The 18,648-nt window shown below is 42.7% G+C and overlaps 1 protein-coding gene across 1 annotated transcript in view; it reads left to right on the plus strand.

Annotated features, from left to right (window-relative positions):
- Positions 1-308: 308 nt before the first annotated feature.
- The window catches only part of AHCTF1 (AT-hook containing transcription factor 1), a 310,501-nt gene continuing 292,161 nt past the window's right edge, over positions 309-18,648 (plus strand). The window contains exon 1 of the mRNA XM_082252084.1: positions 309-626. The gene's annotated coding sequence lies outside the window, so the exon portion shown is untranslated. The remainder of the gene's footprint in view (positions 627-18,648) is intronic.

Genomic DNA, 18,648 nt, shown 5'->3' on the forward strand with positions numbered 1-18,648 from the left:
GACATTACCAGACTTCATGGACTGGTAAGTATGTATCTTTTATTCACATACAGGAACTACTAATTCGGCTAAATAGTGTGAAGTTTTTCTTGCATGCTGAACGTTATGCAGGAAATTCCCGCCACAATTTTGAGCTGGGTGAGGTATCAGGGACAACGTTCGCTCCTCCTGCACCCCTTCTTCCAATCACATCCTTCCTTCGCAATCTGAACTAACTAATCAGGAAGTCGCCTTGGATCCGCCCCCCCTAACGCTGCGTCTACGGTCGCGACGTAGGACTGTACGTGATGTTTTGACGCTGGGCGAAGGAAAGGGAAGAGGCGGGGCTAAAGATTCAGTAATGGTTGCCGCGATGTTCCCGGGTGTGTAATAGGCCTGCGTGTTAGAAAAGATTACCGTTCAGCACTGTTCTGTGCCTACTTTTCAAGGCGCGAAACCGTTGGAGGTGACGAGGCTGCTGTGGTCCTTCAGACGAGGTGAACGCGGAGAGCCCCGTAGTAGCGGGAACGAGTAGGACGCGATATCGCCGGTGCTGGACGGGGAGCCCCTGACGTATGTGAAGCATACGACGGCTTTCATTCCGGTGTCAGGCTGCCGACAGTTGTCACGGCGGTGACAGTTCTCAGGTAATTGCATTTAAATGGATCGCCGTGCTTTCCTGCGTCTGCTGAGCAGCATGGTGATGCAGAGGGGGCGGGGCCCGCACTAATCTCACCGTCACGTGTGCAAGATCTGCTCGCCTAAAGAGATTGCCAACATGATCTGTTCAATGGCAGAACTTTACAATTGCTAAGCACAGATTTCAGAGCAGACACTGTGCAAAGTACGTCCTGCTGATCACTAACATGCAGAGCACTGTGCTGACAGCCACTAATAGCCCAGCTTATGCATTCACTGCAAACATCTACTGTGCAGGCACATATACTCCAGGAAATCTTTGCAGCCCTGTATTCACCAATACATACCCCCATCAGCCATAACATTATGACCACCCACCTAATACCGAGTAGGTTCCTCTCTTGCTGCCAAAACAGCCCTGACCTGTCAAGGCATGGACTAAACCTCTAAAGGTGTGCTGTGATATCTGTCAGTAGCAGATCCTTTAAAGTGGAGCTCCACCCAAATGGGGAAGTTTTTGCTTTAAAGCGTAAATCCACTTTTGTTGGAAAAAAAAAAAACATTCCCCTCTGGGTGATCTATGTGCATTGCAGGGATTTTAACAAACTTTGTTGCAGATTCCTACCTTTTTGTTCTGAAGAAATGATTGTTTGTTCCTCTGTGCTGAGTGGGTCAAATGGGAGTGGTTTCATATTGATCTATCAGCTGTGACAGCTGCAGGGCTCTAAGGAAGGCTGTTGGGTCTGCATCCCTTTAGACGTTTTCCTATTGGGAGTATCTCACCAAAAATTATATTTTTGTTGCAGTGGATGTCAGAAATCTGACCTGTATCTTAGTGCAGACTTCTGGGAAAATTGGTGAGCCAATCACACAAGCAGAAAATGTTTCTGGGGTGTGGTCAGTACACATTCTGTGTACAGAACACCTCCAGGTAGCCATATTGCATTTTCAGAATATTATAACAGCTGCAGATTGAAAAGAAAAGGTAATTTTTAATCAATTACAATAGTGTTGCAATTGTTTACTCTATATTTATATTTTTTCTTTGCTGTTTTTTCCCCCACGAAAGTGGAGTTACCCTTTAAGCCCCCCCCCCGCCTGCTCCTGTATGTAAAATTTAACTTTTGGGGGGGGGGGGGGGAGCAGGTACCCAATTTTGACAGGTATCCACTTCCACTCTGATCGACTTAGGAAATCGAAAGCGGAAGTCGTCCCCCGCCCCCCCCCCCTCTCCCTCCTGAAGTCTTCTGGGACACGTGGCAGGTCCCAGAAGAATGCGGGACCAGTCACACAGCGCAGCGCCGCTCGCACATGCACAGTGGGCACTCTGCTGTGATGCCGCAAGCTCTCACAACTGGGTGCCCATAGTAAAGTTGCCAGTGAGGGAGCACACAGGGAGAAAATGGCTGAGGAGAGCACACCACTGGACTGTGGGACAGGTGAGTGGCAGTTTATTAAAAGTCAGCAGAGAAAGACTAAAGAACAGGAGGGGCCTCTAAGTCTAGGGTGATTTATTAAAACAAGGGGTAAACGACTCCCAAGATTAGAGAGATAAATGGCCTGTAGACAAGAAGTCCTGAGTGGGTCATCTAGATTCCTCCCGGAGTGGCAGGCGCTGTGAGGGGTATCCGACACTGTCATGGCATTAGCCGGCTATGCAGTGTAAATAGGAAGCCTGACTCGATAATGGCTGATGGAAACCGAAAGTGAGGCCTGAAGCGCAGAGAGCCGTCCTTGGAAGGAAGACGACATGTTTCAGAGTTTGCTGTCTGCGATGACAAATGCAGCAACGATCCTTCTTCAAAGCAAGGACAAGTCAGCCGATACCGATGTCTTATTGCCTATATATTGCCACAAAGGATGGAGCTACTAATTGGGGGGCCGATTTGGAAAGGGAAGATATATATGTGAAAGAATGATAATATTGGCAACTTGTAGGCAGAAGAGTCGGCAGATCAGATAGATAGAACCATAAATGGGAATAGATGCAATAAAAAATAGTGTGTATCTATATGTAGCAGTACTCCCGTGGGTGCCGCTGAGTGGGTTCCCCTGGGTTACCATTAGCAACAGTACTTTAAGCTCCCTAAGGTACGCTTTCCTGAGGTAGCTGACTTGTAGTGCAGACTGTACTGCTGAGACACATCAAGGACCTTCCAGGCGCCATCTTTACTCCCTATTCTTCATGGCTTCACAACTTGGCGCCCTCTTTACTGCAACATCCCGGGTTAGCTGGCTCTCTGATCCCCTTAACCTCTCTGGAGTGGTCCCCTCTCTTAGGCAGGTCCCTGGGCAGATCTTGAGTACTCACAACCACTGATTTTCCAGAAGAATCCTGCCCCACAGCTCCACTTGGTCAGCACACACTGGATCCTCCACAGCACAGCTCAACTCCTGGTCCCTAGGCCGACTGCCTGGACAACCTTGTTAGCTACAGGAGGAGAGACAGCCGTCGTCGTCCTCCTGGGACCTGGCTTCCCTCCCAGACACCCTGTCGCATGCTCCCCTCTTATTTATGTCCAATCCCAAGATGCTTTGCAGGAATGCCCTCCCACTGGAACTGACATAAAACAGTGTCACTGGCTAGGTTTCCTCCACTGTCCAATGGGCTCTCTCATTGGCTGCAGTTGGGGACACTCCCTTGGACCCAGTGAATCCCACCAGGAAACATGTGACAGGCTAACAGATCGGACCCTCCTGATAAGCAGAACAGGGCCATAAGTATGCTTTACCTAGCACCCACCTAGAGAGATGTAGCACCCTCCTATCTCTCTCTAGATGAATTAAAACAATGAATGAATTACATAGTGAGGTTGTAAAAAGACATCAGTCCATCCAGTTCAACCTATGATTGTGTGTGTGCGCTGTTAACCGTACATTGTATACCCCTGTATGTTGTGGTCTTTAAGGTGCCCATCTAATAGTTTTTTGAAACTATCAATGCTCCCTGCTGATACGTCTGTTTGCGGAAGCAAATTCCACATCCTTACTGCTCTGACAGTAAAGAACACCCTACGTACTTTAAGGTTAAACCGCCTTTCCTCTAGTTTTAGTCAGTGACCACGTGTCTTATTGTATTCCCTTTCTCTGAATAGTTTGTTCCTTATGCTAGGGTCGCCAGTACAATATTTGTACATTGATATCATATCCCCCTTCAATCGTCTCTTCTCCAGAGAGAATAAGTTCAGTGCTTGTAGTCTTTCCTCATAGCTGATGTCCTCCATTCCGCTAATTATTTTTGTTGCCCTTCTCTGGACTCTTTCCAGTTCCAGTAAATTAAAATCAAAATGTGATAGAAATGATATAGACAAAATAGGCCGTAATGATAAAAATGTATTTCATCCCAAGTATTGACTAATAGTAAAAAAAAGGGATTGGGATAAAAAGGAATATAGATATGGAAAGAGATATATGCCCGCGATACCATATCTATATATAAAAGTGGCCTCTAATCTATGTAAATGTCAATGATATACATAAAATCATGTACTAATGGAACTGGTGTAACAAAGGGACCTATGAATGGTAAAATAGGAAGGGCACTACTCCCTGGTCTATGGAGTGAGGGCTCACAGATGTGTGGGGAGCATAATAAATATAATGAAGGAATGGTCAGATCAAAATTATTGTGAATAAAGTGGTAGTGTAATCATTGACCTATGCTGTATATGTATCATAGTTGTACTGTACCCCCTACATAATTCCCCACCACATGGGCACTGGGGGTTGGAGGCTAAATTGATGGGGGGAAAAAAGGGAGGTGTTATTAATAAAATGTAACGAATAGATAGATGTAAACCCAGTTGTAGCTGCAGTCATCTAATTGTAGCCAACTTAATACTTTCATTGAGCCCTCCAGGTGAGAGAGTATCTAGACTATATATCCAGAATGTTTCTCTGGCACACAACTTTCTGAGCCTGAGAGATTCAAAAAGGGCTTTTGGCATTTGTTCAATGACCCAGACTTTAAAGCGGAGTTCCAGCCTAACCGCACACTCACCTGTCCAGCGATGCTCTCCCTCTCTGCTCTGCGGCGCCGGCATCACTGATGTGGGCACCCGGCTGTGACAGTTTGCGGCTTCACAGCCGGATACGCACTGCGCATGCGCGAGTTGCGCTATGCGTCGTGATTGGCCGGCAATCTTCTGGGACCTCTGACATGTCCCAGAAGATTGCAGGGAGAGAGAACTTCCGCTCAGGGCGCCGCGGTGCTCCGAGCGGAAGTGGGAGCGGGTACCTGTCAAAACTAGGTACTCGCCCCCCCCCCCCCCCCCCAAAAAATGACATGCCAAATGTGGCATGTCGGGGGGTTAGGACTAGTTAAAGCGGAAGTTCCACTTTTGGGTGGAACTCCGCTTTAAGTCCCTCAGTGGACTTCTGATGGAATTCAAGAAAATGTCTTGGGACACTGGGCTTATCCTTGCCTTCCTCAATGAATCGTGTGTGTTCACCGAAACATCGCCTAAGGGCACGTATAGTTTGGCCGACATAGGCAAGACCACAGGGGCATGTAAGGCCGTAGACGACAAAATCAGAACAGTTGTAGAAGTTTAACTGAATGGTTTTTCCATTGGCACACAATGTATTTTGGCCATGCTGAACAAATTAACATGTTTTACAGAGACTTTTATGACCCTGATACATACCTGATCAGCGTGAGTGTGTTAATAGAAGGGGCATTCGATTTTTATTTGGCTGGGGGCTATTTTGTATCTGAGGTGGGGAGCCTAACGATAAGTGAATCTCGGATGGTCAGGAATAATGTGCCCAAGGTGTGGGTCCTCCTGAAGTATATTCCAATGTTTGGAAAGGATGTTCTTTATTTTTTTGTGTTGGAAGTGGAAAGTTGTAGTAAAGCGTGCCGATTGATCAAAGGGCTTTTTAGTGGACTTTGGAGGTCTACCTATAAAGAGGAAGTAAAGTCCCCCAAAAAAGCCCTGTAAAGAGAAAGGCATAATGAGCTGGTATGCATCGCTCATAGCTCATTATGTAGTACCTTAAAACGAAGCCCCCGACCTGTCCGGCCGTCCTGCTTCTGGGTTCGCGTCCTCCGGCCATCTGATTGGCCGGAGGCGCAATTACATCACTTCCGCGCCTGCGCGCGGGAGCCGCCGTTCACGGCACTGAGCTCTGAAGGAACGGCACGGGTGGCCGTTCCTTCAGAGCACCTGCGCCGATGACGTCATCGGCAGTATGCACTCTAAATATCTCCTAAACGGTGCAAGTTTGGGAGATATTTATAGCACCTATAGGTAAGTTTGTGAGGTGGGTTTACAACCTCTTTAAGATAGTGGTTAAAGAGGTTGTACACTCGTTCAAAAAAATTTTTTTTTTTTCTTACAACCTGCAAGAGAAAGACATAATGAGCTAGTATGCATCGCATACTAGCTCATTATGAAATACTTACCTTAGAACGAGCCCCCGCCGTGCCGCTCTCTTACCTGTATGACGAGCGACATGTTCAGTCGCCCGTCTTCCGGGATCGCGGCATCCGGCCATCTGAGTGGCCGGAGCCACGGTGACGTCACTCCCGCGCACGCGCGCGGGAGCCAACGGTCACGGCACGGGGCTCTGAAGGAACGGCACGATCGGCCGTTCCTTCAGAGCGCATGCGCCAGTGACGTCACTGGCTGCATTAAAGGTAAATATCTCCTAAACCGTACATGTTTAGGAGATATTTACAGTACCTATAGGTAAGCCTCATCATAGGCTTACCTATAGGTACAACTTCCTGAGGAGGGTTTACTTCCTCTTTAAAGGCCTGATCCACCAAAGATTTGGGATATCCTTTGTCAGAGAACTTTTGTTTTGTTTTAATGGTTCTCTCAGTTCTAAGTAGTCAGTGTCCCTGGTACAGTTCTGCCTTAAGCGGCAAAACTGGCCCTTGGGTACATTATTTTTTCACTTAGGAAGGTGGCAGCTGTCATAGGTGAAGGAAAGAGTTACCCGCAGTTGGCTAGTGTAATCTATGGCATATATAGTACCTTCCGAATGTCCCAATTGCAGATCTAAGAAGGCTAAAGTAGAGGGGTTGTTTTCAGAGGAAAAAAGGCCATATGGGTTATTACAATGATCTACAAACAGTTCAGCTATGTATGTGTGTGTGTGTGTATATGTATTAGGGCTGCAACTAACGATTAATTTTAACTAATCAAAGAAAGAACACTAGATTAAGCAAAAAAACAAAAAATTTAAATAATCGTTAGATTAGTCGACTAATCGTAAAAATAATCGATAGATTAGTCGACTAATCTAACGATTATTTAAATTTTTTGTTTTTTTGCTTAATCTAGTGTTCTTTCTTTGATTAGTTAAATAATCCTTTGAATAACTTTACAAAACATGATACGTACAACTTCTAATATAATATTTCAACTTTTATTAAAGTTTTTCCAAAAAATACTTCAATGTGGTTGAAGTTTCAGCGGCAAAAATAAAATGTAAATAACACTTTATCAGGCAGGAATAATGCCATTAATTCAAAACCAAACGCATTCAAAATGCCATATAAATTATAAAGCACTGCAGTGCTCAACAACACTTGTGCAACTGTGCAAAAATAAAGAGACACATAAAGTGCCAAACACTTTAGGGCATCAGGCATGAAAAATGCTATATCTGCCTAACACTTTAACTTCTTTAAACTACAAGTCAGCTCTCTGCCTTCAGGTAATCTTTTGCTGTATTGGCCATTATTTTTGGCCATTACTTTTGCACAGTGTTGAGCAGTGCTTTTGTTGGACTTGTTGGCTCCTTTAAAACTTGGTTACTTTTTAGGTATGTTTTCCATATACAGTGTTATTGTTGACCAGTATTTTTTTTGGTGTGTGTTACTTGTAAATGTAAAACATACCTAAAAACTAACATAGTTTTAAAGGAGCCAAGTCCAACAAAAAGCAAGCACCGCTCAACACTGTGCAAATTATAATGGCCAATACTGAGGAAAGATTACCTGAAGGCAGCCAACAGCCATCTTGTAGTTTAAAGAAGTCCAACAATACAGCCCAAGAGTGCAACAGGTACAGGTTGGGGGCCTGTATCTATAATATAGCATTGCAATGGAGGAAGGTTAGCATATCGACATGCTCTGCAGTTAGGCTTGCTCTTTTTTTATGCCCCGTACACACGTGCAGATTATCTGCAGACTTTTGTCTGCAGACTTAACTTTTCTATGTAGTGCAAGGGCCTGCCGGATTGCATACAAATTGAAAGTGTTTAGATTTGACCTCATATTATATGGTTTTGGTAAGTCTGCAGACAAAAGTCTGCAGATAATCTGCACGTGTGTATGGGGCATAAGTCACAATGTTGCCAGCAACTGAGAAAAGCCTTTCAGATGGGGTTGATGTTGCAGGCACAGACAAGTAACTCTTTGCCAGCATGGCCAAGATGGGAAACCTCCCTTCATTTTCCTTCCACCATTTCAGTGGATTTTCTTCCTTTGGAATGGCCTGCTCACTAAAGTACACGTGTATCTCATTCCTCACAACTTCACTGTGAATTTCTGGATCTTGGATGTGACCAGTGTCATCCTCACCATTACTGTGGTGTTCATCTGAATCTGAACCGAGCAAAGAGTCCAACATAGACACTTGCCTCTTTTCTGAAAGTTTCATGTCTGGACTCATTGCACTGGCTGACTGAACCTGTTCCTCACATTGACGTTGATGTGTTTGCTCTTCCTCATATCTTCTTTTCTCTTCAAGAGCAAGAGCTTGGACCTTGAGGTGAACTTTTAAACTATCCTCTGCTGCCAGGAATTTTAGCTTGCGGAATCTGGGGTCCAGGGCTGCTGCAATAAGACATATATTTTCTCCTCTGTCATCTCTGAATTTAGTTTCCCTCTCCCATCTTGTGGTCATCTCCTGTGCAGCAACATTTTGGAAAGCCTTGACTTCCGCTGTCTCGCAAATTGTGCTCTGTATGGATTTCTGGAGGCCTTTTACCAAAGGAGGTAGAGTGGAACCAGTCACATAGGACTCTCCACTCAAGAAAACAGTAGCACACTCAAAAGGCTTCAAGACTTGTTCCACTTCCTTAAGTAAGCTCCACTGATCATGTTTTAAATCCAGGAAGCGCTTCCCTCGTGGTGTGACATCAGGATCGGAAAGTGTTGCAGTGACAGGCCACCTCTGTTCAAGCAGGCGACTGATCATGTGTAAAGTACTGTTCCATCTTACGGCTACATCATTTATTAGTGCATGATCAGGGGTACCCATTTGTTGTTGCTTTGCTTTAAGCTTTGTAGTGGCCAGCTCACTTTTTTTAAAATGTTCCACAAGGCACTTCGCAGCCCTAAAAAGTAACCAAGTGTCTTGCTGATCTGGCAATCCCTCAGGGCATGGTTGACAACTAACTGCAATGTATGACCAGCACACCTGAGAGAAGAGATGCCAGGATGCTTTTCTTCCAAAATACGCAGAGCAGCGACAACATTTGAAGCATTATCATGAACAACTGCAATTACATTGGCCATGGATATCTCAAACTTCTCAGCTGCTTTTTCCACCCAGTTAGCAATGTTTTCAGCGCTGTGGCGATCTTCAAGTGACATAGTGGTCAGATTGTAGGATGTAAGCTTCCAGTCTTCATTAATGAAGTGGCATGTGACACCCAAGTATGCCTCTGTGGCAATACTGGTCCATGCGTCTGTGGTGAGAGCTAGTTTGGATTTGACATCTTTGATTGACGCTTTCAATCTTTCAAAATTCTCCTCATATTTCCTCTCCATCAGCTTCGTGAAATGGGACCTGGAGGGAAGTGTGTATCCTGGGTAAAATGTGCTGATCCTCTCACGAAATCCTTGACCGTCTACAATAGAAAGAGGTCTCATATCTTTTACAATCATGTTGAGTATGCTATTGGTAAGTGTAATGGCCACTTGGGGTGTGCAAGCAGTGACATCCTTTTTATGAAAGTAGAAATCTTGTACACAGCTTTGCCTCTTCCTGAGGAAAAACAATAATAATAATTAATAATAATTAATAACATTACCAATTTACACATCTATGAATGCTCAGCCTCAACGCTAACAATATTAATTGTATTTTTTCTAGTAGAATTTTGAGATATCCATGGCCAATGTTGTAATTAATAATGCTGCAGAGTGCAGTGACAGTCAAAATAGCTCTCAGGTGTGCTGGTGGTCATGGTCAGATCATTGCACTTGTTGTCAATCATGACCTGAGGGATCCACAAGACAGACACTGAGGGCTGCAAATGCAAAATGCCTTGTAGTCCATTTAAGAAAAGTGAGCTGGCCCGGCCTAAGCAATCATCAGCTAGAAATGCAATGCATTAATTAATATTGTTGAAATTAGTAGTACTAGCGCTTACAAAGATGGCTCGTCCTTTGTGGTCAGTGCGCTAGGATGCTTTCTTCTGAGGTGCTCGTGCATAGCAGTTGTGCTGCCGTGGTATGCCATTTCACTTTTGCAAAGGGAACAAAGGACCATTTTATTTGGCCTCTGCTGAAAGTATTCCCATACCCTTGACGTGATCGGGCTCTCGCTGTCTTTTGTACTGGAACTGTGCTGCTGGAAGCCTTTTGTGGTACTGGTACTCTGCTGCTGGATGTGGAACCGCTGCTGCTGCTGGCTTTTTCTCCCCCAGGATCAGATGTCGCCATTACCGCTGCTGTTCCGCTATTTTAATGCAACTCGCGCGAGATGCGTGTGACGTCATGATGCTTTTTACGCACGTCGACGATTTTTTGTAGTCGACGCGTCGTGGCAGCTCTAATATGTATGTATGTATGTATGTGTGTGTGTGTGTGTATATATATATATATATATATATATATATATATATATATATATATATATATATATAGCTGAACGGTAGTGATATCAACTATCGTTCTGCGACCGTAGGCGATATTCATATCGCCGAGGTCACGATATTTTGCATAGGCAGGAGGAAGGGACTCGGAGGAGGACTCTCAGACTTCCATTAGGCAGGGACTCGGAGAAGAACTCACACATGCAGCCCACCCCACACGTTCAGTCAGTCTCACACTCTGCCCTAGTTTTCTCAATGGCACATTCAGGGAACTAATCACGCCGTGAGCAGCTGCACAGCTAACCAATCACACGTGCCTGCACACCTGATTGGTTCGCTGTGCCGCTACTCACAGCGTGATTGGTTCCCTGAATGTGCCATTGAGAACACTAGGGCGGAGAGTGAGACTCACTGAACGTGTGGGGCGGGCTGCAGTGCACGAGTGAGTAAGTGTATGCGGCTGTGCTGTGATCCTTTCCCGACTCCTAGTCCACCGCTCCAGCCTCCTACCACCATATTTGCCAACTGTCCCTTTACCACCACTGTGAGAGACTGTCACTGAAGAATCCGATCGATTCCCCACTGTCACTGAGACTGAGTAATTGATTTGAGAGTACCATTATTAACCCTGACCTGCCCAGTGCCCTGTATCTGCAATTAAAATTTAGAAGGCTGCCTGTATGCTTCATGATTTCCATTCCCAGCATCCTTCCCAATCCCTTGTTGACTTTAGCCTGGATTGACGGGTCCCTCAATATCGCAATATATACCGTTGAAAAAAAAAATCGCAATATATTATTTTTTTTTTTTCAATATCATGCAGGCCTAATATATATATGTATGTGTGTGCAATAAATAAATATATATATATATATAGGGAGTGCAGAATTATTAGGAAAATGATTATTTTTGAGGATTAATTTTATTATTGAACAACCATGTTCTCAATGAACCCAAAAAACTCATTAATATCAAAGCTGACTATTTTTGGAAGTAGTTTTTAGTTTGTTTTTAGTTTTAGCTATTTTAGGGGGATATCTGTGTGTGCAGGTGACTATTACTGTGCATAATTATTAGACAACTTAACAAAAATCAAATATACAGTATACCCATTTCAATTATTTATTTTTATCAGTGAAACCAATATAACATCTCAACATTCACAAATATACATTTCTGACATTCAAAAACAAATCAGTGACCAATATAGCCACCTTTCTTTGCAAGGACACTCAAAAGCCTGCCATCCATGGATTCTGTCAGTGTTTTGATCTGTTCACCATCAACATTGCGTGCAGCAGCAACCACAGCCTCCCAGACACTGTTCAGAGAGGTGTACTGTTTTCCCTCCTTGTAAATCTCACATTTGATGATGGACCACAGGTTCTCAATGGGGTTCAGATCAGGTGAACAAGGAGGCCATGTCATTAGCTTTTCTTCTTTTATACCCTTTCTTGCCAGCCACGCTGTGGAGTACTTGGATGCGTGTGATGGAGCATTGTCCTGCATGAAAATCATGTTTTTCTTGAAGGATGCAGACTTCTTCCTGTACCACTGCTTGAAGAAGGTGTCTTCCAGAAACTGGCAGTAGGACTGGGAGTTGAGCTTGACTCCATCCTCAACCCGAAAAGGCCCCACAAGCTCATCTTTGATACCAGCCCAAACCAGTACTCCACCTCCACCTTGCTGGCGTCGGAGTCGGACTGGAGCTCTCTGCCCTTTACCAAACCAGCCACGGGCCCATCCATCTGGCCCATCAAGACTCCCTCTCATTTCATCAGTCCATAAAACCTTTGAAAAATCAGTCTTGAGATATTTCTTGGCCCAGTCTTGACATTTCAGCTTGTGTGTCTTGTTCAGTGGTGGTCTGTCTTTCAGCCTTTCTTACCTTGGCCATGTCTCTGAGTATTGCACACCTTGTGCTTTTGGGCACTCCAGTGATGTTGCAGCTCTGAAATATGGCCAAACTGGTGGCAAGTGGCATCTTGGCAGCTGCACGCTTGACTTTTCTCAGTTCATGGGCTGTTATTTTGCGCCTTGGTTTTTCCACACTCTTCTTGCGACCCTGTTGACTATTTTGAATGAAATGCTTGATTGTTCGATGATCACGCTTCAGAAGCTTTGCAATTTTAAGAGTGCTGCATCCCTCTGCAAGATATCTCACTATTTTTGACTTTTCTGAGCCTGTCAAGTCCTTCTTTTGACCCATTTTGCCCAAGGAAAGGAAGTTGCCTAATAATTATGCACACCTGATATAGGGTGTTGTCATTAGACCACACCCCTCCTCATTACAGAGATGCACATCACCTAATGTGCTTAATTGGTAGTAGGCTTTCGAGCCTATACAGCTTGGAGTAAGACAACATGCATGAAGAGGATGATGTGGTCAAAATACTCATTTGCCTAATAATTCTGCACTCCCTGTATGTATGTATGTATGTATGTATGTATGTAAATTTTTTTTTTTTTTTTTTTTTTTTTTTTCTCACCTTTCCAATTCGGCCGCAAATTAGTAGCATCACCCTTTGTGACAATATATAGGCAATAAGGCATTGGTATCGGCTGACTTGTCCTTGCTTTTGAAGAAAGAGTGTCACTGCATTTGTCATCGAAGCCAGCAAGCTCAGAAACGTGTCGCGCATTGGTGACATCTTCCTTCACGGGACGGCTCGCTGCACGTCAGGCCTCGCTTTCGGTTTCCATCAGCCAGTGTCGAGTCTGGCTTCCTGTTTATACCGCATAGCCGGCTCATTCCGTCATGGTGTCGGACCCCCCTCACAGCGCCTGCCACTCCGGGAGGAATCTAGATGACCCACTCAGGACTTCTTGTCTACAGGCCATTTATCTCTCTAATCTTGTAAGTTGTTTACCACTTGTTTTAATAAAGCACCCTAGGTAGAGACCAGAATGGGACTTTACGGGTACCGAATAGAGCTAAAAAAAAAAAAAAAAATATATATATATATATATATATAAATATATATATATATATATATATATATATATATATATATATAATTAGAGCTGCACGATTCTGGCCAAAATGAGAATCACGATTTTTTTGCTTGGAATAAAGATCACGATTCTCTGTGTAACATCTTTTACATTATAAAAAAAATTGGGATAACTTTACGGTTTTGTTTTATTTTTTTTTATTCATTAAAGTGTATTTGTAATTGCGTTTGAAAGACTGCTGCGCAAATACAGTGTGACATAAAAAATTTACAACAATCACCATTTTATTCTGCAGGGTCTCTGCTAAAAAAAAAAAAAAAATACATAAATCAGGGCTTGACAAATTTTCCTGAAATCTAGGAGCCAGCTAAAAAAGTTAGGAGCCAGTTTTTTTTTTTTTTAACCACTTTACCACTAGAGCGTTTTGCTGTCTTACGTCTGGGCCACTTTTTGCGATTCGGCGCTGTGCGACTTTAACTGACAATTGCGCGGTCGTGCGACGCCGTACCCAAACTAAATTGACGTCCTTTTTTTCCCACAAACAGAGCTTTCTTTTGGTGGTATTTGATCACCTGTGCGATTTTTACTTTTTGCGCTATAAACAAAAAGAGCGTTTATTTTGAGAAAATAACAATATTTTTCACATTTTTTTTATATGAAATTCCCCCCAAAAAAGATGTAAAAACCAATTTTTTTTAAAATTTTTGGCCAATTTGTTTTCTGCTACCTATGTTTGGTAAAAAAAAATCGCAATAAGCGTATTTTGATTGGTTTGCGCAAAAGTTATTGCGTTTACTAACAAAGGGAAAGATTTATGTCATTTTTGGTGGTTTTTTTTTTTTAACGAGTAATGGCGGCGATCTGCGATTTTTTTTTTTTTGCGGGACTGCGACATTGCGGCGGACAGATTGGACCCCTGACTGACATTTTTGACACTTTTGGGGGTACCAGTGACATTACTGCAGTAATCAGTGCTATTAATATGCACTGTTACTGTAAAAATTACACTGGCAGGGAAGGGGTTAACTTTATTGGAGAGGGAGGGGTTAATGTATGCCTGGTGCTTACTGACGTGTGGGGGGAGAGGTGACAGATTACTGCTTCATAGAGGAGAATCAAGGGTCCGATCAGGTCTGCCTGAAAAACTGACAGGCGGACCTGATCAGACAGCCCGTGTGAAAGGGGCCTTCGGCTGTGGCATGGCGATGAGGAAAAAAAAAAAAGTGTGTATATATATATATATATATATATATATATATATATATATATATATATATATATATATATATTATAATATAATATAATTTTTTTTTTTTTTAGTAATTGGAAAAATTTTTTTTTATTTTTTTTAATAATTAAAAAAAAAAGAAAAGAATATTATTTTTTTTTTTTTTACATTTAAAAAATAAATTAAATAAATAATAATAACCACACTCCCTGTCAAAGGTAACTAACTGGACAGGGAGATGGTAATGAATTGAGAACAAAAAGGCAGTGGAAACAGTCACCACAAGAGGGCGCCAGTTCCCCATTGGAAGCCTGTCATCTCAAGTAGGCCGAAAAGCCGGGGCCTCAATTTTCGGACGGCCCGGAAGTCCGTGCACTCCGTGCGCGGAAGTCCGGGCAAAAATGACAGGACACCTTCTGCAGGGCACCCCCAGGCGCCAGGTCGCTAATTCTAGTCGCAAATGCGACCTGGCGCCCGGGGATTGTCGAGCCCTGACATAAATGTTTGGGGGTTCTTACTACTTTTCTAGGAAAAGTAAACTGATTTAACTTGCAAGTGTAGGAAAAAGGTTTAGTCTTTAAGAGGTTAAACTTCCTTCCTCAGCAGAGGGAAAGAAAAGATACAATGTAATCATTTGTGTTTACAGTTCAGTGGGAGACTAATGCTGTTAGGCTTTTGCTGGACACTCCTTTTGACAGCTGCTCCCTCACAGCTATGTAAAGAATCCAAGTGGTCCTGTTAAGATCTTCAGGGGGAGTAAATCGCGATCTCGATTCTGCTACGATTAATCGTGCAGCTCTAATATATATATATATATATATATATATATATATATATATATATATATATATATATATATATATATATATATATATATATATATTATATATATAATTTAAATTTTATTCAATATAAATATAAAATCAAGCAAAATTCAAAAGGAGAAAAAAAAGGGAAAAAGGAAAGGACATAAATATTTTACATAAAGGTTTTCATAAATGTATATAGAGCATGAACATAATTTGTCATAAGTAGCTTTTAAATGACTTGTCCAGATGGTATATCGGCTATTATCCACAAAACGGCGCCCAACATGTTTCGCCAAAGCTTCTTCAGGGGCGAATAGCTGCTGCAAACATGGTCATAGAGGTACTGTATCAAGACCTAAAGATATGTTACAAACAGTTTACATACAGAGAAATAGTTATGTGAGCATTTCACCGTGTAAACCCAACACAACTATACCAGTACAGGTTTCCACTCCAAAATCCAAACCACCCGCAGGGTGCAGTGCAGGGATGAGACTGAGAGAGATATCAATGTATCGTGATTTATGTATGGTTTGCTATGCAATTTATGTAATATGTGAGCATTCCACAAACACAACATAGCCACTCATTCCCCCCCCCCACCCCCCACCCGGGGCATGCAGGTTTAGACAGAGCCGTAATCTGGTTTGGGGACGAGTGTGCGGTCTCCTCATAGGTTAATGGGTATTCCCTCCGGCATCCCACATTGTCCTATGGCTGTAGGAACTCGGGGCATCCCTTGCTTCCCTTTTTTAGCACTGCGCATGCGCCATCCGTTTGGCGCATGCGCAGTTCGAGACCGGACCTGGCTGACGTCACTTCCGTCAGGAAGTACTAGGCCAGGTTGGAGCCTGTATTTAAACTGGCGCTGTCAATGGCGGCACCAGTACACGGGAATACCACACAGAGCAACGCACACAGGTAAGTTCCAATCTTTTTATCGTAGATCCATCTACTTTATGGGCCACTAATATATAAGCTTAATAATCTTCTTTTCCATGTTGCCTGACTACATTTTCTGAACGATCCTTCTTTGTATGCTTTCAGCATTACAAACCCTCCCAACCTTTGATAAGGGTTATACTCTCTGAGAGCAGTGTCTACTACCCCTCAAGCTTTCCCACAATGTTCTGCCCTGTGATCGTTTCAGACACATTCAACTAAAATTACCAGCTTAAATGAATATGTAAGTGACTCAGTCATATATTGACATTTAATCCGTAAACTAATACTAGAATTAACAGATATAGAGACAGGCCTACATTAGAATTTCTATACACACCGGCCATCTCTTACATATATATATTTGCAGTTCTGGAATCTTGTAAACTGCCAGTGGAAAGGCTCTGTATAGATCCACCTCTTCCCGTGGTCTCTTTCCTATTTTTAATGGTATCTGGATGTGTGTGTATGTATGTATGTATATAACAAATCCGTGATCTGAACAGATGTCAAATAAGGTACAATTATACTTTTTTCCTCTTAGTAGGTTTTACTATCTGTGTGGAAATCATACCATTTAAAATCTTTCCTACACGGCACCTTACTCTGCTATCCACAGATGTACTGTTGTATGCAGCATGCAATACAACACACCTACTTTTCTCTTTTTTTTTTTTTTCTTTTCTATTTTATACTGGCTCCCGCACTCGTCCCCCCCCAGAATTTCTGCGGCTCTGTCTCATCCCTGCACTGCACCCTGCGAGTGGTTTGGATTTTGGAGTGGGGACCTGTACTGGTGTGGTTGTGTTGGGTTTACACGGTGAAATGCTCACCTAACTATTTCTCTTGTATGTAAACTGTTTGTAACATATCTTTATGTCTTGATACAGTACCTCTATGACCATGTTTGCAGCAGCTATACGCCCCTGAAGAAGCTTTGGCGAAACATGTTGGGCGCTGTTTTTGTGGATAATAGCCGATATACCATCCGGACAAGTCATTTAAAAGCTACTTATGACAAATAATGTTCATGGTCTATAATATACATTTATGAAAACCTTTATGTAAAATATTTGTTCTTTTTTCCCTTTTTTTTTTTTTTTTCCTCCTTTTTGTATTTTACTTGATTTTATATTTATATTGAATAAAATTTAAATGATTTTACATATATTTGTAGATTTTTTGATCTCTATTCGGTACCCGTAAAGTCCCATTCTAGTCTCTTTAGCCCTCTCCAATCCTCGCTACAGCGAGAGCTCTGAGGTTTCAGAGGAATGTCGTTTTGAATCTAAATATAGGGTCGTTGGTACCACTTTGTAATGTACCCACTATTTTCTGATACCCATACAGACACGCTTCAACTCTTTTAAAGCACCCTAGGTATTACACTTCAAGGCACCTCTTGTCCTTTTTGTCTTTTTTCTGCAGCTTTTTTGGATTTTACTTCTGGTCCCCATGGATGGCCGCTCTTAGATGTATGAACTTAGATATACTGGAAAATATATAAGGTTTTGGTATATCCCCAAATATTTTCTTGCTATCCCATGTTCTGTACAGTGTTTTGGGTTACTGTGATGTTCTGAACAGTTGCGCCTTTTTGTGTATTTAAGTCAGCAGCTACAGTTTTTGTACCTGCTGACTTTTAATTTTCACTTAAAGTGTAACTCCACTTTTGTTGAGGGGAAAAAAAACATTTCCCTCTGGATAATCTATGCACAGTGCAAGGATTATAACCATTTTGTTGCAGGATCCTACTTTTTTTTTTTTTTCTTCTATGAAGACATCCCTATTTGTTCCTCTACACTGAGTAGATCTAATGGGAGTGGTTTCATAATTATCAATCAGCTGGGCAGCTGCAGAGCACTAATGAGGAAATTGGGCCTGCATATCTTTAGACGTGTTCCTATGGGAAATATCTCCCCGAAAAATGAAATTTTTGTTGCAGGATATGCCTGAAATCTGACTTGTTTCTTAGACCTCTGGGTTAATTGGTGAGCCAATCGCACAAGCAGGAAATGTTTCTAGGGGGCGTTCTGTACAAATTCTGTATGCAGAACACCTCCAGGTAGCCATGTTTTAATGCATTTTCAGAAAATTGCAGCGGCTGCAGTTTGAAAAGAAAAATAACTTTTAATAACATTTCATTACTATGACTTGTGTCGCAATTGTATATGCTAGGGCTTGACAAACCCCAGGTCGCCATGGCAACTAGAAATCGTGTCCTGGCGCCTGGGCTTTTGTCAGTGACAGGTGCTTCAGCGGCAATTGCATTGCGGGCATCATGGGGAATGCTATTAGCGGGGATGAAGACGTCCC

The sequence above is a fragment of the Pelophylax lessonae genome, assembly GCF_965119305.1.
Source record: "Pelophylax lessonae genome assembly, chromosome: 3".
NCBI lineage: Eukaryota > Metazoa > Chordata > Amphibia > Anura > Ranidae > Pelophylax > Pelophylax lessonae.